At 49.4% G+C, this 23027-nt stretch overlaps 1 protein-coding gene across 1 annotated transcript in view; it reads right to left on the bottom strand.

The window, feature by feature from the left end:
- Positions 1–22605, bottom strand: part of dgo (ankyrin repeat domain containing protein 6 diego) — a 163279-nt gene extending 140674 nt beyond the window's left edge. The window contains exon 1 of the mRNA XM_075695644.1: positions 21846–22605. The gene's annotated coding sequence lies outside the window, so the exon portion shown is untranslated. The remainder of the gene's footprint in view (positions 1–21845) is intronic.
- Between the last annotated feature and the right edge of the window lie 422 nt (positions 22606–23027).

The raw sequence follows: 23027 nt of genomic DNA, 5'->3' as shown, positions 1-23027 counted from the left end.
CAGCGTCAAAGCGTGACGGTTGCACAGAGATTACTCGGCGTACTTACTTCATATAGCTTGCCTGAACCTGCCTGCCTGCTTCTTTCTTTCTTTCTTTCTTTCTTTCTTTCTTTCTTTCTTTCTTTCTTTCTTTCTTCGATAAAACAGGCACCACGCCTAATTTTTCTCTTATCGGCAGGTGCTCCTTTACTATGTCTCCGTATTTTCCTCATGTTCTGCATTCGTTCGGGAACGGGGAGCAAGTTTGGCTAGTCGTCCAAAGCGACAGCTCTGGAAAACGGCACAACCTGGGAGGCAAGTTCCGCGCGATGCGCGGTTAGCTTCACGCGATGCAGTGATGCAGGAAGAACCTACAATCTTGCTTCTTTTTGTGCTGGAAAGGGAAAGTTCAAACGCTGCCGAAGTCCCTGACGGGTGCGTGAGATACGATCGGAGGGAACGGAAGGCTGCACGAGGGCGCAGCTGCGATGATTTATTGAGTTTCCGTCGCTCGCTCGCCTGGTCTATATAGCAGAGAACGCCACAGGGTAAAGGAGGCGCAGTTTTCACTGGAGGCCGCCGAACCTCCATACCTCGTTAGTTCATTAGAGCGTGACGCCGAGCTGCCGCGATGCTGAGGGAGACGAGAGAAAGCGATTCGAAGTGTAGAGAAGTAATTGGCGAGGCCGTCTGAAGCCCGGGACCGTGATCCACGTATAGCTTTGCTGAATTATTCACTTTTCGTGACGTGATTCTTACTTGCTTGAGGAGCTATAGGCGTGAAATATGGACTGACTGAGTTGTACGTCGCAGCACCACGGAGCTGTAAGGTTGTGGTGCGAACAAGCCCAAAATCTTAAAGCAGGTGACACCAAAAGCACGTATAATGTTTAATTATACAGGAAACTTCGTGCGAGGACAATTAATCTTGCTGACTGGGCCATAAAAGCAATACGTACTAGAAGGAAATTAATATTTTTTTAACGTTCAAGTGATTGTTCACGTTAATGTTTGCGGAAACAGCTTTATTGCTGGAATGCTCCTATGTCATGCCATCCTATTATTCTTTAATAATTGCAAAAAAAAAATATTGCTTGCGGAAAGGCCGGCGAGAGAAATGTAGCCTAGTTTTCCAATTACGTCCTAGTACATAATTTACATATTTAGTAAACTAATTGCTGACTGGCACCAGGAGATGCATTCATGGAGGAGGAGGATGTTGACTGCAGGCCGACCTAGCCTTGCAAGACGTGCCAGCAATTGCTTCGGCCGAGCGTGTCCGTTCAAGAAACGTCCCCGTTCAGAAACGCTGCGCGAAACGAGTGAACAAGACGGCGCGCAAAGCGAGGCGGAATAGGACATCAGCCCGCAGCCTGCGATCCAGCCGGCGTCCGTTCCCACGCCGAGCCGTCCCCCCCCCCCCCCTCTTCCCCTCGTCGGCCCAACGTCCTCAAATGACTCTGCCAAGCGTTACCAATCATTAGCTAAGTCTACATCACTTACCAGGGGTCGAGGCAACTCCGTCCTAAATGTACGTTGCACGTTGCCCAGGAGGAAGCATCGTGTCGCTCACGCGATAGCATGTGGAGAGCTTAGACGCTGTAGTGCGTCAAAGAAAATCTTGAGCTCCGTAACAAGTCCAGGGGTGGCTTGGACGAACATTTAATAACGAAAAGAATAAGGAATTTAGGAACGCTTTCTTAAATATTCCCTAGACGACTCCTTGCCCGCATTAGAACGCGTTCTTAAATTCGTTATTATTTGCGTTGTTAAATGTTCGTGCAAGCCGCCTCAGGGCGCTACAATAAATAGCATTCAACAGATAGTACCAGGTCATCTTGCCTTGTATTGTTTTTCTTTGTCTGCTTCCAAGGTGATTTCAAAGCAACAAGCACAACTCGCTGTTAAGGTTCAGTTAATGAAGGCCGAATTAAGAAGCTGTTGGAGGAAGCCCATAGCGTATACTGCAGTGTTGCATATATGTTCCACCGAAAAAAATAAAGGAAGCTGCGCACATACTTAGGGACGGAATAAACCGTCTCAACGAACAAGCAACCAAAAAGAAACAGTGACACAGCAATGGCTAGCAACATGAGAGTAAAAAGCAGGTCGGACGATGAAAGCTCCTTCGCCGAACAACGCCTCCGCAGAGCTGTCTCTCGCAACAAAGGCTATTATTAGTGCATACGGGGCCCGTGATGGCCAACGCGGAAGTCAATCTCATGTATGGTCGTTATACACCCGAACCTATACGAAGTGCTATTCATATTTTAGCGCGCGCGTCGAGCGTTGAAAGCGAAATAATGGTTCCGTCAATCCACGGTCAATCAGCTCTCACGTTTTCAAAGCGGAGCGCTGTTTGTCTACCATATACGGGAGAGCGCTGCTTTGGCCGCCATGCTTGTGTACGACTGGTACAGAGGTCCTTCCTCACGCCTTGGAGGCGATGTAGACTCACGGGTGCTTCACTCGTAATCGACTTTTCCGGATGTAGCACACGAGGTCCGCAAGGTCGAGTCAACAACGTTCTGTTTCGCAACGATGACAAGCGAGAACCACGGAAGTGGGAGGGCCACCCTCGGCAAGGTCCAGCACGAGGCGTGCGCCCGCGTGCGCCTTCGTAGAAACGGAAATGTTTTATTCGAGTCCTCTGAGCGATGAACGGAGCAAACACTCATTGGGAGCTTAGTGGCGACAGCCATGCTGCGCGAATTACGTGTGAAAAATTATACGCGAAGCTTATAACAATAGAGACATAGAATGGGAAAGAAGAGAAACGCTTCGAGAAGGTAGCTGACATTTTATCGCTTTCACCCGTATTATGTGCGGGCAAAGACATGCTTTTGATGATGTTAGGTACACACAGAGGCCAGCGATTCGGTCGCAGCAACTTATGCCTCCATCAGGCAGCACCTACTATAAGTGTTTTCCAGTAAACAATATCTGCAGCCGATTGCACGAATCTTTTTACAGCGAAACTGTGTGTGGCTAAGTTCTGATGAAAGATGTGCAAGATCCGCGTAGAATGGGAATATATATATATATATATATATATATATATATATATATATATATATATATATATATATATATATATATATATATATATATATATATATATATATATAGTCACGCAACTGTTTCCCCGTGATGTTATCAGTCGCGGCGGTCGCTCTGAATGTTATCATCTTATGGTCCATGTTATGATGCATGACCTTCATGGCCATATAAAAAATGTGGGATGTCGGCGCTTCCTCGCTCTCATTAGAGGGTCCAAAAGTATAATAAAACGCAATAGTGTACCCACGAATCGCCGACTTTAACGTCGACCTAGCGCGCCACGACGGCAAGTGGATTATATCCTTCCTGTTGGAACGGTTTGGAATTGAGTGCTGCACGGACGTCGATGTGCCGTCCACGGGTCGCCGGTCGCGTGCAGATTTAAGCTTTGGCAAGAACGTGTCTAGCATAGCAGCACACCCGATCGAGGTGTACCACAGTGACTATACAAAGCCATGGTCAATTTGGTAACGAACGAGACAAAATAAAGACGATATCAATCACGAAGTTACGTATAATAATAATAATAATTGGGGTTTTACGTGCCAAAACCACTTTCTGATTATGAGACACGCCGTAGTGGAGGACTCCGGAAATTTTGACCACCTGGGGTTCTTTAACGTGCACCTAAATCTAAGCACACGGGTGTTTTCGCATTTCGCCCCCATCGAAATGCGGCCGCCGTGGCCGGGATTCGATCCCGCGACCTCGTGCTCAGCAGCCCAACACCATAGCCACTGAGCAACCACGGCGGGTGAAGTTACGTATATCTGTCTTTATTCAATCAATATAGACATAACCATATAAATTAATATAGTTGTTAATATAGTCGTCCCAATACAACTTCGCTGGTTATCTTTCACAGAGTGGAAGTACACTAAATTTTTCCATCCTAAGCACGGTTGGATATTGGCTCGTCACCCTTATCTTTAATGATGGCGAGCGGGAGAAGAGCGTGTTGCTCTGATCATTTGTTGTGAGGCCGACCTTGGCACTTGACTGCGTTTGGGCAAGCCACAACACTGACAAATTTACACCCCCCAGTTTTACAGTTTAAGTCATTCGTGCATATGCCCCTTCGCCAAAACTAAGAGCTTTCGAAATAGGCAACGAAAGTGGCTTTCGGTTCCTAAGCTCCCCCCTCCCCCCCCCCCCCCAACAAAAAAGCATGTTTCGAAAGTTTAAACAGCGCCGCTGTCATTGCGCATATACGCAGAACTCAAATTCGGCACGGTTTCTTTCGCGTGCAGAGCTGCTGTGTGCGCTAACCTCGAGACGGCCACTTTTGAAAATCCATCTGTCTATTTACACAAAGCACGCGTGCCTTCGTTTCGACGACCATAGAGAGATGCTCGTAAAGTAGGGAGTACGCTCTGAGTACATAAACCCATCTATACGTGGCAGTTTGTAGTAGCGCAGCGCCGGACAAGAGAAGGCGCCGCGCGAGGGGTGACTTTGCCGGCCATTTACCATCCTTGACCCCGTAGGCTTGATTGATGCGGCGACCATTTCCGCGGAACTTGTTCGTCGGGACGCCCGCGCGAGTGAGCGTGAGTGTGCTCTCCGGCTTCCGAGAGGTCGTTTCCAAGCGCCATTATGAAGAGGACGGGAGCAAAGTTGGTCCAAGAACGTTAGACGGAAGCGCAGGAGAGCGGTGGGCGCTAGAGCTTTTCAAGATGGCATCGAAAAGGACCAAAGCCGCGCGTTCCACGCTGCTGCTCTCTGTGTATCCTTGCTTTATATTATCATTTTTATAACGCTTTTCTGTGCCTTCTGGAAGCTTACGTGGCCATCCAGTGGCCCGTTGCAGAGAAATGCGCGCGAGCTCAATTGCAAGCGCCATAGCTGGTCACTTCCGCGAGGTGCCATGAAAGACCGCTTTTGAGCGAGTGGTTTTTAAAGGCATATACGTGTACGACCCCTCCGTGGATGAGTGCCCGGAGAGCACTCGACCTTGCTGTGCGTCGCAGGCCAATTGCAGGGGTGAGTTCGTAAGCATTGAGCAATCCTGTGCCCTTTCTTCCTTTCTTTCTTTCTTGCTTGCTTGCTTGCGTGTTTTTTAATAGGGATAGGTGTCGTGACCGCTAATAACTGTGATCGCCTACCTGCAGGAGTCATCAACATTTGTATTTTCTTAAATGTGTCACGTAGCTGCGCTATAGGTCAGCAACCAGTGGTTGTGTATACAAATCAGAGACTCTCGCTTGCTTCAGCTAGCCCAGAGGTATCGTTAAATTGTTTCGCTCAGTGACTCACTGGAGGTTCTCGGGCTAGCAACTATTGCTTTTACGTACTGGAGGCTAAAACGATGTTCATTTATTGCGATAGCAATTGTACGGACATTCCAGGCGCATTTCTGCCGTCTACGTCGCCTTGAGGTTCTGTATGAAGTAAAAGGGCGATAAAACCGTCGTGTGCTCATAACGTGTTAAAAGAAGCGCATCAAGAACTTTCCCTTCATTACAATTTCTAGTAAGAACAAGAAGGAAAGCGGTCTGCTGTGTTGACACAACGCACAAAATGTAGCTAACGCCATGATGTTCCGTCTCACAAACCACATCGCCTCTCCCCCCCCCCCCCCCCCCCGCCTCCCTAAGCACCCTTCCAGACCAGCTGTCCATTCTTGTATCATAGCAATGCTCAACTGCTAGACGTTATCAGCGTGTTTATTTCGGTGCGCCTTCGTATTGTACATGCAGGCGTTAGCGGAGTCCACGAAAAGCGCCAAGTCTATTAATGAAGCCAGGTGTGCTGTGTGACAACGCGTATCGCAAGTACAAACACCCGCCCTGACAGCTCTGGCCGTGAAGGTCGTTGGCTCTCAGAAAGCGACACCGCCAAGGACGGTCTTTGCAGGCTCCGCGCGGCTTCTTTGCTGCCGAACAGGCGTTCGGTGACTCTGACGGATCGCCGACTCCGTCGGCACGACGCATTGGCGGCTCGGCGCATAGCAGCACGACACGTAACGAAGGCCTCTTGGCGCTGAGCATAGAAGGCGGCGCACGCAATTTATGCAGCGGGGTATCGCACCCGAAATTGATAGCCGAGGAGGTCGAGAGATGTAAACATACCGCGTAAACTTGCACATTAGCCGCACCTTAAGATTTCGGCGAAGTTGATGAATAGCCCGACTACAGACACTCTGCGCCTTCGTGGCGAACATAATCAATTTGAACTGTTGTTCTCTCTCTCTCTTTCGTTCTCTCTTGCCTCCATATCTCAATCAATCTTAACTGTTGCCTTTTCTCTCTCTCTCTCTCTCTCTCTCTCTCTCTCTCTCTCTCTCTCTCTCTCTCTCTCTCTCGTTCCCTCTTGATTCCATATCTCCACGTGCAGAGTAGCCGACTAAACAATACCAGACGTCTGCCTTTCCTGTCTACCCCTCTCTCTTTTTGTGGTTGTCATTGCTGACCATCTCAGCTTCTACTACATGTAAACGACTGCGTACAGAAGTTGCGGCAGCGATCTTTTTCTCGAAAGAAAGTGCAACAACGCTTTCGTAACTTTTCGTTACCCGTACCCCGTGTTTTGTCGAAAAGCCGAGGTTTTGTAACCTTGCGCAAGTAGCTGACAAGCAAATGCTACGGGACAGATTGAGTTTCCGTTCCGCGGAGCCAGGCTCTTCGCCTTGAAGTCACCCTTTTCTTTCTCGGTCGGCACGTACACTATTACTGCTTGTTTTCTTCCCTATGCACAAGAGTCTGTGCGGCGTTTACGCGGTACTTACGGGTGATTGCACATGTTGCCTTGGACATCATTCCCTCGCGAAATGAAACGGCGTACTATTCCACGCGTCCTTGAACGTCGCGGTCCACCAGCTATTCTCATTCCATGGAGGCGAACCGAATAAACGTCGTCAGGGACGCGTGGGCGCGTATTCAAGGCCTGATCGTCCGAGTTGCCGTACTCGGAACGACCGTGATCACAAAGAACACAGCAGTGATTTTGAAGAAGCCATCAGGCAGATCACAGCCCGAGATGACCTCAGTTCCTTGTTTTTCTCGAACAAAAAACAGTAAAAGAAACCAAAAAAAACAAAGGACGTTTCAACCCTGCCTTTAAAACTATATTTGGCCCTCGGCTGCCCGAACAGTTTCGGAGAACACGAAGAGCAGATGAACGTTTGCGATGAGGCGAATTTTTGTCGACCCGCTGAGCAGTAATTTGGGCTTTTTTGAGTCCAATGCAGTCGCAGCAGACCGCAACTTATAGGCAGCCGTACAGAGGGCAGAAGGATTCGAAAGTGCTCCAAAAGCTTATTGCACCAGCTTCATAAGACTGGATATGTGAAACTTGCAGGCATCCATCTTTTAAGTTATTTCATCAACGCGACCCCCTAGACAAAATCCTCTATTTCTTTACCGCCACCGCAGTTCACGTTCGCACGCAGATAGCCGGGCCACGACGAGTCCTGCATACACACTAGTTTTAAAGTTTTGCGCTAATCGCTAATCGACGCTGCCTTCTCCGCGTATGCAAGGACGCGGGAGAGATGGTCCCGGTTGCCGTACGTGGCGTGAGCCCCGCGGGTAGCCCTACAGCGCCCAGCGATTGCAGGTCTGGCTTGCACACGTGAGCTTTATCTGCTCCCCTTCACCCTTACTCAGCCTCAGATACGGCCTCGAGCCTTAGCATATGCGCGCGGCCCATAAATCGCGCGCACTGATATCTGCAGCACGGAAACACCGGCGCGGCACGCAAGGGCCACAGGCCGGTTTGAAACATCCCTTCCTCCCATTCCCCTCCGTTTACCTTCTTTTTGCGAAGGAAAAGTGATAGCGCGGCACCGAAATAGAATACTAACGTCGGATTGCACAGGGAAGCCTGGGGGCGTAGCCATAGCATTCGTTGCTGTGTCAGCGGTTTTCGTTCCCGCAAGATGTTGCCGCAATGTTTTCTCGATCTCGTTTATTGGACATTCCCAGTGCATTCTCGCGCTGTATGGGAGAAACTAGCAAACCTCACGGCGCGCATGCGCGCCGTGAGTGGTAGGGAGGGGTCGCCCACGCTGTTGCAGCACGCAGGGTAATGTCCACTTACGCGTCGTACGGCTGTTCGGTCGGAGTGTGCTCAGAAACATTCATCCCGTACACTCGGGTGGGCGAAGTATTACTGCATAGATCATCTTCATTTACCTTCCGAGGCCTGGGAACCAAAGGAACTTGCGGTTCAGTTTACAAAAAAAAAGAAAAAGAAATGTATGTGGCTTATCGACCACATTTCCAGTGATTAAAGAAAAAAAATTGCGGCAGGCAGATAAAATAAACCTGCACCTGTTCTTCGCGCAATGTAAAATTTGGCCCGAAAAGTAACAAGAAAAAGATACATTGCATATTTTGTGCTGGTCGTCTCTCCATGCGGAAACAAACTCTCGATTCACGAAAACTGATCGACTTCTGGAAGCTGAAGAAAATAAGTACGGTATTCTCAAATATAAACCATAATGTCAATAGCAAAACAGCGGCATTCTTTCCTTAGCCCGTATTTCTTTTTTTTTTCTCGCAGGAAAGTGAAATTTGAAACAATCCTTTTCGGAACAAAAGAGCTTGCACCATATCAAGTGCTTTACTGCATTTTCCTCTCTTCTCGAACAACCAGGTGCGCCAGAAGCGTGCAGCGGTAAGCCGTCCATATTTTTTTAAATAACGCTTCCATAGTTTACGGCAGTGCGCAATACCTTTTCCAGGCTGTTTTATTGTTGCTGCACCACGTATGACTTCAGTCGTCTATAATCATTTAAGGAGGGAAAGCGTACTCCGATGTTCACGGTTGTTTGGTATTCAGAGGGAGTTTTATTTCGCAGGTAACCACCGCCGTTCACCTAGCGCCGTCACAAGAACAAACGCTTCCTTACGATGAAAGACTTCCCTCTATCGTCAGTTGACGCTAAAACGGTTGAGTAGTCACGCAAACTTGACCTTCGTGTGTGCAGTCGTCTAACTTTATCTCTCTTTGTTCTCCTGAAACTCCTTTTCAGGCCCTGTCCGCAATTTTGTCTATACCGTGACAAAAAAATACTTTCCGGCCACGAAGTTCACTTCAAACCGTTGGGAAAACGACTTCAAATTTTCAATCCTCAATATTTATTTCTTTTAGACATTGACTTCTTTTCGCTTCTTTCGGTGTGTACGACTGCCGTTTGACTCGTCGGTGTGCCCTTGAGATTCGCTATTAGCGAAGCGACTCACGCGGACCGTTCGGCCCCGAAGTCTCAGCTGCACGGAAGATACGTGCACTGCTTGCTACGCACGAAGCCTCCACCTGGCGCTGCTAGCGCCTAACGCGTGTGGCAGCTGCTAACGATCTGGAAGAGATTAACATAACAATAGACGAGCAAAGCAGGACGCCACCGCAGTAGGGCCCACACCACGCAACCTGCGAATGCCGTAGCCGCAGGGAAAGAATACAAAATAGCTCGTCCTGCACTGCATGCGGACGAGGCGAACTGCCGCCGCCGACACGCTCTGGCAAGCACGCTGAGAATCAAGCGCTCCGGTTTAGGTTACGTACTGTAAGTTAGGCGAGCTTACCGCGTAAACATAGCGAAATACCGGCACCAAAATCCAGCAAGGATAACTATAGGGGAGATTCGGCGTATCTGTGTTTGGATCTACGTTCACTAAGCCTGTGTAATAGTAAGATTTGTGGAAGATTTCATCTTCACGTAACAGTACTGCCCTATTCACCTCGTCTATATGCAGTCTCCTATCCCTGGGTATGCCAGCTTCGACTCATTCACTACAGGTGATTTTCGAGCTTGTAGTTCCAGGCCGCACGTTCTACGCGTTATGATGAACAGGGCAGTGCAGCTGTTCACGGCGATCAAACATCTCTGTAGGATAGGATCCCCGAGTCTATGTTCTCTTGGAGTTTACAGCAATTCCTTATGCATGGACACTCGGTGCTTTACGCTACGCTCCGGTGCTGGTACTACTTTTTCTCGAAATTTCGCGGACACCTTTGTTTATTATGACAGTACCACTGTGAAAGTATTTCAACAGTAGGCCTACTCTAATGTTCAAGCTACCCTTCTGTGGTGATTTCGGAGCGCTTTTGACGACAGTGGTCACTTGCACGAACAATATCACTCATGTTAAAGTCTACATTTAAATAGCCTCCCGCGAAATGAGAAATGATTGACGCAGAATAGCTTGTTGATGGCCATACACAGAAAGTTTCTTCCAAGAGTCACTCCTTTGCCAGTGAACTGTTTATTGTGCAGCAACTTGTTACCATTTGTGCGAAGCTTGCTAACAGTCGGTAAAAGCAAAATACTTAGAATGCCCTAAGCGGTCAAACCTATGCTGAATTCTTCGCTACTCTGAATTCTTCAATATAAGGGCTACTGCAGCCCAGATAGATTTGGCATTTGAGACAGATCGTTGTACAGCTGCTTCGCCTATTGCAATGGCGTCGGCACGCAGTTCATGCATCCCGTCGCCACAGTATCTTCAGGTAATGTACCGGGCATCGCTACCGGGCCGAAGTTCAGACAACTACAGAAGCCAGCTACGAAGGTTCCGCGCGCCGTCATCTAAAAAAATAAAAAGAAAGGAAGAAAAAAGAACAGGAGCTTACTATGGAGGTGCACTAAAACTCTTCGATAATGAGAAAAAAAAATCTTGATCTGGCGTCGGAGTATCAAGACAGGAATGCACAAAGGCCGTCCGCCCGTACGCGCAACGCAAGAACGGTACGGGATTGCACCGCACGTCTCCTATAGCATGTGAGGCTATCGTGATTGGCGATGCACGGGGGTCGGCCATTCTTGGACCTTTCTTATACTTGGGCACCGGTTCGAGCACGCGGAAGGGCCACTGATTAGCCAATCTGACCTTTAGCTTCCGCAATGCAGCGTAGATTTACAGAGTGCACAGGACCAGCTCTGCAGCCGCTTCAAGAAGTGAGTCCAAGGCCGAATGAATGCCTTCACTGGCAGGCGCAGGGCGGAAGGGGGGGGGGGGGCACGAAGCGAAACGATCCTTCCAGCCACTAGAGACACTGCTCTTTTGTAGCGGTACAAATCACGCGATAGAGTCCCTCAGCAATGACGAAAAAAAGAGGATAAAGAGTGAACAAGGAAAATAGAAACAGAAGTGGGGGGGGGGGGCGGAAAGGAGGGAAAGCTGGGGGATGGGTAATGTTTAAGGGTGCAGGCGCATGCCTGCTGCTTCGTCGGCGGCAGCAGGGAGTCGGAGACCCATCCGTCGGTCGACAAACACAGCGAGAGGCTACATCAGCAAACCAGTCCCTCTCCTGGTCGTGCCCCAGCCGGCCGGACGACCTTCAACTTGACTTGGTTCATTTGCTAAACGTCCGGCAGCGGCATTCTTCGTTCTTTCCTGCCTCCCGTTTTCCAGTTGTTGTTTCTTTTTCAAGAACGATCGACACTTCCTTTTCTCGTGGCTTCTCTTAGCTTGCGAGCTCCCTTGACATCAAGGATGTACCGTGTTTGCGTTTTTTGCGCCTACTTACTCGGGGAATCTTGTAGCATAACGCGTTTGTACATTTGATCCATTCATGAGCGGCGACGTAATCTGCCCAGACGACGTTACCGTCTTGGAACGAACAGTGTGTACAGGCCGATTGCGTATATCTCCATTAGCTTTCTGCTCTATCTGAGTCTGCGTGCAAGGCTATGTGCGTACCCGTACGAACACCTTATGGCTCTCCTTGTCAGCCGGAAGAGAGAACCTGGCGCCAGACCTTCTTGTATGTTTTGAGCGTCTCGGATATTTAGCGGCGCCAGATAATATTGGTAGCTTCCTATACGAAAGGCAGAACAGGTTTCCGCCAGCGAACTTTCCGCCATTCGCCCGAAGAGGAAGTTGTACGCAGAGCATTGTGCTATTTGATATGTAAGAACAAGGCGGAAGGTGTTCAGTCAACGCCACAGGCAGCGATGCTGGTCCTCACGTGAAATTTCTTCTTTGCATTGCCAAGTTGTGGTGACATTTGGAGGCCTTGACGTCGTCTCACATTGATGTGAATATGACTCGCGCTGAAGAATTGGGCATTGCGCTGATGTTCTCCAGGCCGTAAATACACGGGCCAACATGTCGGCGTGACACAACACATGGAATTTTTTTTTTTTTTTGTGTGTGTGTGTGTGTGTGTGTGTGTGTGTGTGTGTGTGTGTGTGTGTGTGTGTGTGTGTGTGTGTGTATGTGTGTGTGTGTGTGTGTGTGTGTGTGTGTGTGTGTGTGTGTGTGTGTGTGTGTGTGTGTGTGTGTGTGTGTGTGTGTGTGTGTGTGTGTGTGTGTGTGTGTGTGTGTGTGTGTGTGTGTGTGTGTGTGTGTGTGCGTGTGCGTGCGTGCGTGGGTGGGTGGGAGAGAGAAGGCGGGGTAGGAAAGGTTGGCTTTATCTTCTGTAGCCTTTGCCGCAGCACGGCTCTGCGTCAAAACTTCTGATAAGGAGCAAAATACAGTGCCCTGGCAGCTATATTAGGCATCTCGCTACACTCATGTGATGAAGAGCTTCATCATCGGCATTGTAAGGGAGACAGAAAGTGATTGAGGAGAGAAAGGGACGCTATCTTAAGAAACTCGCACCTTAATGGTGTTCAGGATAAGAGAAAAGGAAAACCGTCGGCGTCAAGAAATAAAATTTAAGAAAGAACGGAATAAACCATATTCTAAAGTGCGCAATGGTTTGACATTATTATGTACGAATTCCCATACTTCCGACGGTTAACGTTATAATAAATCAACCATAATTTATACAAGCGAGGGAAATCAGAAAATGATTCTATATGTAGGGAAGACTTCCGTGGCGGGTGGAGGGACGCTGGATTTCGGTCCCTTCCTTCTCACAACACTGCCAATGAAAGTTGGAGAAAACTTAAGCTTCGCCTTTAAGATTGGAACCCGATAGATCTCAAATACCCCTCGCTGTTTGTTGCGCTTCCCGGCGAGCTCAGCTTTCTTGCGGATGCGCGGAGGCGAGCGCGATGGCAAGGAACCGAGCGGGCCGCGCCGCTGGGAAAAAGGGTTTTTGTTTGAGTTTCCGCGTAGCAGAATTATGTTTTCTAGCATATTCAAATTAAACTCCGACGCTATCATGTTTTTGGGTTGCGCTTAGGTCGTACTTTAGAATTTTTCTGACGTATTTTACTTTGAGGAATTAAATTACTTCAGTAACGCCTCTGCGCCACGCGGAGGGCCTGCGTGGTTGTGGTTCGGAATGATTGTTTTGCCAAGCGACGTCCGACGCCGACATTGGATTTCTTGCGACGCGGGGCCCTTAACGCTATCGTGTTAAACGTTGTCTCCGTGTAAAGGACTATCTTTCCGATAACCTTCACAGCGTCAGCACTGATGCGCTGTGCATGCAGGGGGCCACGCCGGCTTTTTTAAAAATTCGCAGTTCCTTTTTAAGCATTAATCACCGCTATAGACGCTAAAGATTGCATTCCGTGAACTAAAAATGGTGAATCCAAGTGCGCGCAAATACCTCATGTTTGCATGTTTACTGGAACGCTTTAATTTGAACAGGTCAGATATCATACTCCGTTTCATCGCGTGCAGCGCTGTGGAGCCTAGAGACACCCTTTGCTGTGACTGCGTACGCACCAACAAGACTTAGTTTGGCGTTTTTGACAATAACTATGTGAACGTGATTTACAGTCGGCGTTAAGTAAAAAAAAATATTCTGGCAAAGGAACCAACCGTTTTGTGCTGCTGCTAATGCAATGTTCTAGATCATTTTCCTTGTCGGTGCTTTCCTTTTCGGATTTTACATTCGCAGCGCGTCGGGGCAGCGTCACATGCGTGCTCGCCCGGCTTGAGCATACACTGTTGGTGCGCAGCGACGCATATATAATGGCTGATAGATGGCACCTGCTTCGTGGTGCTTCGTGAAATTTCACATATCTGGCAGGACGCGCAAATTATACGCCGCAAAAAGTTCATGTGAAGTGTATGCCCAAGTGTCTATTTAAAAAAAAGGAGAAGAAATACGAAGATACATGTTGTCCAGGCAGGCATCGGACCCACCCACTGTCAATTCAGACCTTGTTGTCTGAACCATGTAACCACGAAAGACGTAGATGGATACATTTTGATGATCGAACTGCTTGCATGTAGCTTCCAGAGCGTTGCGCGTTGTAGTAAGAGACGGAGTATAGTTATTAAGTATAGTCCCCCCCAATTAAGAAAAACTCAAACCTAACGGAGAGAGCGTACAACATGCAGATAGTTGCAGAGAAATGTTTTGTGTGTGTATGTATCACTGTTGGTGCGAAGATTCGGCGAGCATAGAGCACGTTCATGGGCCAACCAATGACACGGGGTGATGTTGAATGCGGTTGGCTCTCTCTCTCTCTCTCTCTCTTTACTCTCTCGCGTTCATGGGTTGCGAACAAAGGTAGCGCATTGAGCCGATACAGGGGCCCGTGATGCGAATTTTCACCGACGCCGACCAGGTTGCCGACTAATATCGTGCAAACAACAATCCATGCAACTATTCGCGGTAAAACTGCGTCATGGCACCTCGCAGTAGCGTTGAAAGTCCATCTCAACATTATACCATAGAAAATTATGCTTATTGTAAAGCACGGTTGAATATGTCAACCAGTTACCAAATAGTATACAACCGCAAGCGTCGTGCAGAGAGCCCGTGGAATTGATTTTAACCATTTACTACACAATTGGAAGATTCATATAGCGCAAGAGCAAGATCTGAAATTGAACGCAACGTATGACCCTATACATAATACAGAAATACACGGGACAGGTACGAAGCACGGTCTAACGTGTTTAAGGGTGTGGGGTGGTGCCAACCCCCAGAATACAACGACACGACGCCTTCAGAGAGAAGGAGATTCTTGAATATGGGAAGGAAAGGTTGGGGTAAAGTGCAGCGCAGTAACTGTCTCTCAGCAGAGGACACCTCAACCGCGCTGCACAGGGGGTAGGGAACGCCTTCAGAACGCCACGGGTTGCCACTTGCCATAGTGGGAGAGGTAAACATTTATTTTGCTCCAGGTGTGGGGCATTGCCACAGGAAGTGTTCGTACGCATACGCTTTAGCTCACGTAGGCGTGAGTATATAATACTCCCCAACATGCTGCCTTGCTTCAGTGGAGCAACAGTTGCACGCGAAAAAAAAAATGTGGTGAAGAACCAACCCCAGCTGCTATCCAAGAATGCGTTCAGCATGATTCGGGAGGTGGTTATTCGCGGCACTACGTTGCGCAATCTGTTATGGGGAAGTGCCTTACACGTACGCGGGAGACAACCGCTACTTCTAGCGCCACTTCCTCAAGGACCAGTTCGGAAGCCCGTGCAGTCTCTGCGACCAGAGGCGAAGCGTCCGCAGCGACAGCGTCGGCTTCTTCTGTTGGAGGCACGTCGTCTCAACAACAGCGTTTCAAAACGTTATAGCTGTCACGAGACATTAATACGACAATGCTCCCCTTACTACCGGTGGTACCATCCTGTGGCGGTGCAGGAACAAGCGGTACCACCAGGCCATTTTAGAGCGCAGCTCTTAGTCGCCCGTTCGTGGGTTAGGCGTCGCGCCGTCCCTTGGCGTGACCGCGCTAACGCGCTAACGCCATTGCTCGCGCGTTCTTCTACCTCAGCTCGCTTGTTGGCGCCCCTCGACGTGGCGGCGCGAACGCGCTCGGGCCACTGCTCGCGCGTTCGTCGTCGCCTTCTTCCACAGATGGCTCCGATTCCGCTCATCATGCTAGCGTTCCCACACTGTCCCTCCCTCTGCGAAGGCACTGACGGCACTGGCCCACTGCCAGTCGCTGCGGCGATTTCGGTCTCAAATTCTTTGCCTCAATATATCGCTCGCGCCTTTGTCGTCGCCTTCCGCAGCTGGCTTCGATGCCCTTCATCATGCCAGCGTCGCCATATTAACGCTACGGCGTTAAGGGCTCCGTGTCGCAGAATATCCGGCGTCGGCGTCCGGCGTCGGACAAATGAAAATTTGGTCCAAATTTTTATTTGTCGGAATTTTGAGAGCGGCAGCCTACAGACAAATGTAGTGATAAAGAAAAACATCGACAGCGCATATCCTTTATGGCAGCTCTTCTCAGACTGAAATATTAAAAGTGCGAAACGATAACAAGAAATCCGCCCACGCAAGAGGCCGCGTTTCTACCAGAAAGCTTGCCTTCGTGCGCAGCGTTCGCCGCCAGTGTTTCCCGGTAAACGTTACGGTTACATAAGCTGCAGTTGCCGGGAAGCATGAAGAACAGTGAGGGGTCTTTGAATGCTATCGCGTTCCACTGTTAAAGGATAAGCTTGAGCTAGCGCCCTCCAAATTTTTCCCCCTCCCTCTGCGAAGGCGTGCACTGGCAGCCAGTCGGTGCGGTGGTCTCGGTCTCAAATGTTTTGCCTCATTGTAACGCATAATGAAAATACGCATACAAGTGCGCCCAAAATTTGCATTATGGAGCATAGTAATCGTATGACATTTCTTCTTTTCTTTTCTTTTTTTTTGTTTTTTTGCTGCTGTGTTAGCGCGCCCTTTCTTCGAGACCAGCCCATGAAAATGGTTATACACACAAGAAATAGCGTTTAGCTCTCAAAGAAAGCTAAACGCTTTAGTAATAGTAGTAGTAAAAAATCACCGCCCCTTCCAGTCCGCGAAGATGGTCGAACATCGAAGCTGCGTTGCACTGCCGTTGAGCTTCGGCTTCTCGGGCGCGCAGCTCGGGATCGGCCCTACGCCGACGAGTCAACTCTCACTGTCGCTCGCGGTAAGGCAGCTTTTTACTCATGAGTACGCACTACTCGTGGTCTTCCCATATAGTTGTAGCTGGAATGGAATGTGCGGCACCACTTATCCAAAGCTCCATATATTGGGCACAAGACCCACCACTGGAGATGCGGGCGCTGCAATCGTTTTGACGACCGGTTGGATTGGTCTGACGATTGACGTCTTTGTGTTTCTTAATGAGGTTGCCCACGTTCGGCTGCCGTAGAGAGAAGGACGTCAGTGACGGTATGCCCGCAGTCCGCCGTTGTTGCTTGCGTTCGATGTTTCGAGTTTGCTCGGTGGCGTAATTAGCAGCATGCGCCCGGCATTGCCGCTTGCGATTCTTCTAAATTAAATTGCTTCAAAATTAAACCTGTCCGTCACGTAAGGCAATAACTGGCTCATACACCCGCAAGCACGGCCTCCCCATTACGACGACCGAAGGGAAGTGTAATTCTGCGCTTGACTGACGAGCGGCAACTCAGTCAGCTGTGGAAGAAGACGACGACGACGTGGACGAACGCAGAGCAGTGGCACGACCTCGTTAGCGCGGTAGCGCCGAAAGGCGCCAACGAGCCAGCTGCGGAGGAAGACGACGCTTCAGCCATTGCTGATGATGGCAGTTTTGGCGAAGTCCTACAATGAATGGCACAGAGTCCGCATAAACAGCTTCGCTGCAAAACGCCTTTATTATCTGAATGGCCTCAAGGCCTGCAAGGCGATGGGATAATTATATCACCACGCTCGTCTACTCACACGAGGGAGTCGAAGCCGGCCTCCTATAAGTAAAAGGGGAGCACTTGCTACGAGGTTCCCTTCAGCCATTTCCGTAAGCCGTCTTCATCTTGCAGGCTGACTTTAGGAACCTTGCAGATCTAAGCAACCCCTGTAGTGTCTTCTACATTTGAAGTCATCTGATCAGGGCGCGCTTCAGTTGCAAGAAGAAGAAGAAAGAAACTTTATTGAACGAAAAAAGCGACACGGTTGGGGCCCCTAGTCCAGGGCCCCAACGGCTGCCGCCACCTCTCGTACTCCCCATACAGGTGCAAGATGAAAGCAAGGTAGAGTCCAAGCATCTGTCAGCAAAACTCGCGGGCTGAGCAGGCAAAGAGAGAGCGAAATAACCGGCCGAAACGAGCTACGCGCCGTGGTCTTCTTTGCAACGCGTTCAGCAAATATCGGCAGTGAATGTGCACCGCGAGTCAAGGCCCTTTTAAAATTTAAAGCCGCTCACAAGGGCCCGTGTTCAATAAAGTTTTCCATCTCTCTCTCTCTCTCTCTCTCTGAAAATTACTTGTACGAACTCTGGGACTAGGGCAAACATGGGAGCTGCAAGTATGGGAGTTCAGCCAGCGTGTAGATGATGGTGATTACAAGGATTTGCCCTAAAGTGCATCCATGTTCCTTCGACCGACTTTGTGACTTTGCAAATTTCTTATTTGCAATGAAGTATTTCGTCGTAGATGCAACAATGGGCAAAATTATGCGTGTGGCGCAGGGACATTCCCTTGCTGTATTTAGGAAACTGTGAGTGCTTTGATATTGAAAAAGATGAAGCCTAATAAATAATGTATCAAGAAGTCTCAAGCCCACACGCACAAGAGAGCGAGATCTTATTGATAGGAAAGACAGAGAGATCAAAGTAGACGAACCCACGCGTCTGCCCCGTATTCGCACGATAGGCAAACGATGCCAGAGGGCACTCGAGCGCTCTTGGCCACGGTGGCAGATGCTTGCAAGGAAGCGCGTCGCGCCGCTTACTTGCTGTAAGCGCTACGTTCAAGTCTCGGTGAATGGAGGAATCCACGGAGGAAGGAAAACGATAGGAGGGAGCATACCACAGCGCGATTGAAGCCAAACCTGTTGCCCCAACAGGTGATCATACGTCAAAGTGCGCGGTAGGTTTTAGCGTTCCCGCTCTGCAGGCAGAGCTACGGCAGGGCAGCCGAACAAGCTTGCGCGCACCGAATAAAGACTACTGGCGTAGCTACTGGGAACCAAACGTCTCAGGAAATCTCGATTCTTGCTCCGTGATCTGGACGCAAGAGGCCACGTGTTGGGCCACCACTGCGGCTTCATGGAGTGTTCGCGTGCCAAGGCTGGCTGCGTGACTTAACGCTCTCTCCTAAGTTTTTCCTTCCACCATGGAGAAATGACTGGAGCACTGGAGTGACAGGCGCACCGGAGCGTCACATATGCTCATTCTCTTGGCCGATCCTCCAGAGCGGGTATGTGCGGTATATATATATATATATATATATAGTCCGCTCCGGCAAGCGTCGTTGCACTACTTCTCTCTTCGAAGAGGCAGGGACGTGTGTTGAGTGAGCCCCTGAACAACAGTTTACAATGTGGTGAACGCAGTTTAAATCATGGATCGGGGATCTCAAAGAGATGCGACCTAATGCTACCGCATTTATCTCACATTGGCCACTGAATCGCCTCTGAATCTTTATTTGTGTCCGTGCACCTTTCATCTCCATTCCTCTCTCGACAAATATCATATAACACCTTCGGGCTCGTGGCATCGATGAGTCGATGTCTCACACGGCCCACCCGCCTGATTTTCACGTTTGTCGTGCTCGTGTTGAAGTATAGCTTGTGAGCGGCGTAATGCATAAACATAAACATTATATGCGGTTTTACGCTGCATAGGACGAAAGTAAACGCTATCGTGCGCACGCCGTTAGTTACACATGGTATAATGCACACCACTCGACTAAAAGTTCGCGTCACATAGATACAATGTGCGCGTTGGTTGATCTACATATTTCTTTACAGATATAGGTTCTTTCAAAGTACGCGGAGGTGCGCTGTAAGCTATTTTAGCTAACAGCAATAAGAACGACTAACGTCTCTACTATCGAGGATTCTAGAACGACAAAAGCAGCACTGTTAGAGATGATAGACTTACATCTACATGAACGGCAGCCCCATTCAACAAGAATGTTAAATTCTCTTGCTGAAGTGAGGCTTACACTGCACGTAGTAACAGGCTTCTTCAACGCTAATTGTTGTTCGCTGTAGTTCGTCCTGGCGTTTTATTGTTTGTACGAGAAGGAAGGACCCGCTATCTTTTTATGCTTTTATACTAATGATGATGTGAAAATTTGTGTGGGGGAACCTCCGGGACTGACGACGATAGGGTGCGATGGGGAGGGAGGCTGGGCAGGCGGCATCTTGGTACACAGCCATTTCGGGAAGGCACCGCACGTGCTTATCGACCCCTCACCCCCTCCGGCTACGCCCTTGATATTCACAAGAACTCATCTTACGTAAGTCTAATCCGGGATTGACCATCGCCGCTGTTGTGATTGTCATCACTCCAATCACCAAAACGAGTGGCGTGCGCTCGACCGCCTGGCGAATCACGAAACGATCTTAAGGAAGAGAAGTCTTCTGAATACCTGTCGATGTATTTCAGCTGCGGGCATATCTGAGGAGCTTCGTGTTTCTTGTGTCATTATGACAGCTTCACCTGTTAACTGATTAACAGCTTCATTGCGGAAAAAGAAAAGAAAGGTGACAGGGTGGGTGCCGTGTTTATGTTTTACTAACCAGCCAGAACCAGCGCGCTCCCTTAGCTTCACCTACTTTCCCCACTCCTAGCGACCGCATGTTTTTGACTCATCGACCGATACTAAGAACCACGTAGATACCGAAGTTCGTTACTGCTTGTTGCCATGACTACTCATACCATTACTAATAACACAATAGAATGCATTAAGGGGCTAGTTTATGCGTATTCATATATATAATACATGTTAGCGCGAACAGGACGGCGCTAGAAAGGAGACAGAACAAGTGCTTTGTCCTTGGGTCCTTTTTTGTCCCCTCTTGTTCGCGCTGAAATTTATTATGAACTAACACGGCACAGCAAGTGCTTAGAACATCTCTGGACACGGCGACCCATCGCAAGGCGGAGTTCTCACCACAGTCGAAATGCTTATAAACATTTAGCCAACCTCAAGTAAGTACGCCAGCACGCGATCATGCTGTCACTCAGACTTGCAGGCTTCCGAAGTAAGCCTTGGATTGTTCCTCGTTATCTACAGGCAAAAGAAACCCCGCATCGACTGTCGAGAGCACAGTGCCCGTGCCTAGGCCGGAAATGGCGCGCCAAACGTCAGGGCAGAGCCTAAAGCCAGATGGATGAGCCCAACGTGCGGGCTCGCTTAGAAGGCCCACATCACATGGCCTGGAACGCGAACCGAGAAATTTGAATGCACTAGCAGGGAAAAGACCGGAAGTCGAAGTTTGAATGAATTCATTAAGAAAGTCGGCATGAGAAGACTATCTTCGCGTGCGTGCAAAACTGACCACAGGCGGTTGACGACGGCGGGCTTTTTCCTTGCTGTATATAATCGAACATTGCAGAAGGAGATTGAGCAGGAGGCTGCAGTCACTGCAGTCCAATATTTGTTGCCCAGTATTTTCACTACGCTGAACAACAAATTTGCGTACTTTCTAAGAGTCATGGCTCAACCAACATGGTATTGAAGAATGTTTCTTCAACTGCGAAGCTTTCTCTCCGAAAAAGCCATATGGATTTTCCTTTGCACCTTCGTACTACATTCGGGTGCGTGACAATTTTCCCTTTCATGAACTAGCGGACACAGTGACTGACACATTACAAAATTTATCCGCTGGACGCACCAACATGACGTGCACACAACTCACACATCAAACTGTCCGTGGGAAGTTTAGGTGAACTTAATCGCTCTTCAACCAAAAACTAGCCCATGGTCGAAAGTTGAAACTCGACTTGCTCATACTTTTTAAGTAGTTTTCCCTTCTGAGAAACTTACGCCGTTTTAATTTATTTAGTTCAAAGCTAAAGGTAAGGCAATGTACTGTACTCAATTCAAAGCACCTCTTCCAAGTCATGTGAATACCATCTGGGATTGCTGCTTTCCGAAAGGAAGCTTAGCACTATTGTCATCACTAGTTCGTGTTCATGCACACAGTTGCATTTGGGCGCCAAAAGTCCGCACCATGAACGGCGTTGCATCATCTAGTTCATCAGATATAGTGCACGACGCGCTACTCAAATTATTTATTTCAAGGGATCTAGACACCAAGGGATAAAAACTCACCAGTTCACATGGCTACATCCACAAAAGAGAGAACCCGGGGCGCTGTAACGCGCCGTGGAGGAGGGAATAGAATCACGGAGTCGTCGCACAAAAGGCACAGTCGTCGGCCCTATTCACGGCGCGCGCCCATGTGCCACCGAAGTAAAGGTAACGAGGACACAAACACAGAAGCACGCCGCGATTCTTTCCTCTCCACAGGGGCGGCCTTGAAAATCCACGCGGCACCGCCAAGAAGGAGTCGACACTCACGAAACGACCGCACACAACACTACCGCCAGATCCCGAAGATCGCGCACGAGCTTATACGAGATCTCGAACCTCGCGCACCCTTGAGCCCCCGGATTATCGCGCACCGCCTTGGGAAGAGCACTGGACACACATTCCTGGTTGGGTATCCACAAGAACGCGCCGATGCTCCTCGTATCCGGGAGTCAAGAACAATTATAGCGTCGCCCGGAATGAAGGGGCCATATGACGAGCACGAGCCGAGCAGAAGGCACGCTGGAAGCAGGCATGGCCTGCCCGGACGGCGAAGCCTGCCGCGGACGAGCGAAGCACGTCGACCGCCTCGCGACTGGCAGCGTGTCTTCGGTACGCAGGTACCGCCGAACCAACGACGGCAAGGGAGGCTCGCCTCCCTCGCTCCTCCTTTCGTCTGGTTGTTTTTCGGTTTTCCTCTCCTCCTCGTTGCTCGGTGAAGAAGAAGAAGCCGTCCGTCCGGCGGAGTGGAACCACGCTCGGACGGCTGCCGGAGAAGACGTGTCTCTTCCCCCTCGCCCCCCAACGCGCGCCGCCGCCGCGAAAAACCAGTTGGAGCCTTTGTTTCTTGCTGAAGCTCGGGTCGGCGCTGTTTCACAATGGATGGTCTTTCTCGAGCAACTGCTGCTGTTGCTGCAGGCACCGCTGCCGCCGCCACTCCATGCTGCTGCTGCTGTTATTGCTCTTCTTGCTCTTCTTGCTGAGCAGACGGCAGAAAACGAGCACGCATTGCTCGTTTTCTGCTGTCTGCTCTGCTTTTTTTTTTCTTTTCTTTTTTGTGCTCCCAGCCAAAACGTCTGCGCGAGAAATCCTTTTGATTTCGTCGGGGGGTGTGAGGGAGTCTTGGCACCTCGATGCATACCCAGTCCTGAATCAGTTCAACTCGCTAAAGCAGCACCTATGTGAGCGCGAGGAGAAGTCTTG

This window comes from Dermacentor variabilis, chromosome 6, assembly GCF_050947875.1.
Source record: "Dermacentor variabilis isolate Ectoservices chromosome 6, ASM5094787v1, whole genome shotgun sequence".
Taxonomy (NCBI): Eukaryota; Metazoa; Arthropoda; class Arachnida; order Ixodida; family Ixodidae; genus Dermacentor; species Dermacentor variabilis.
Note: the sequence above shows the minus strand (reverse complement) of the source record. Positions and strands in the feature narration are given on the sequence as shown.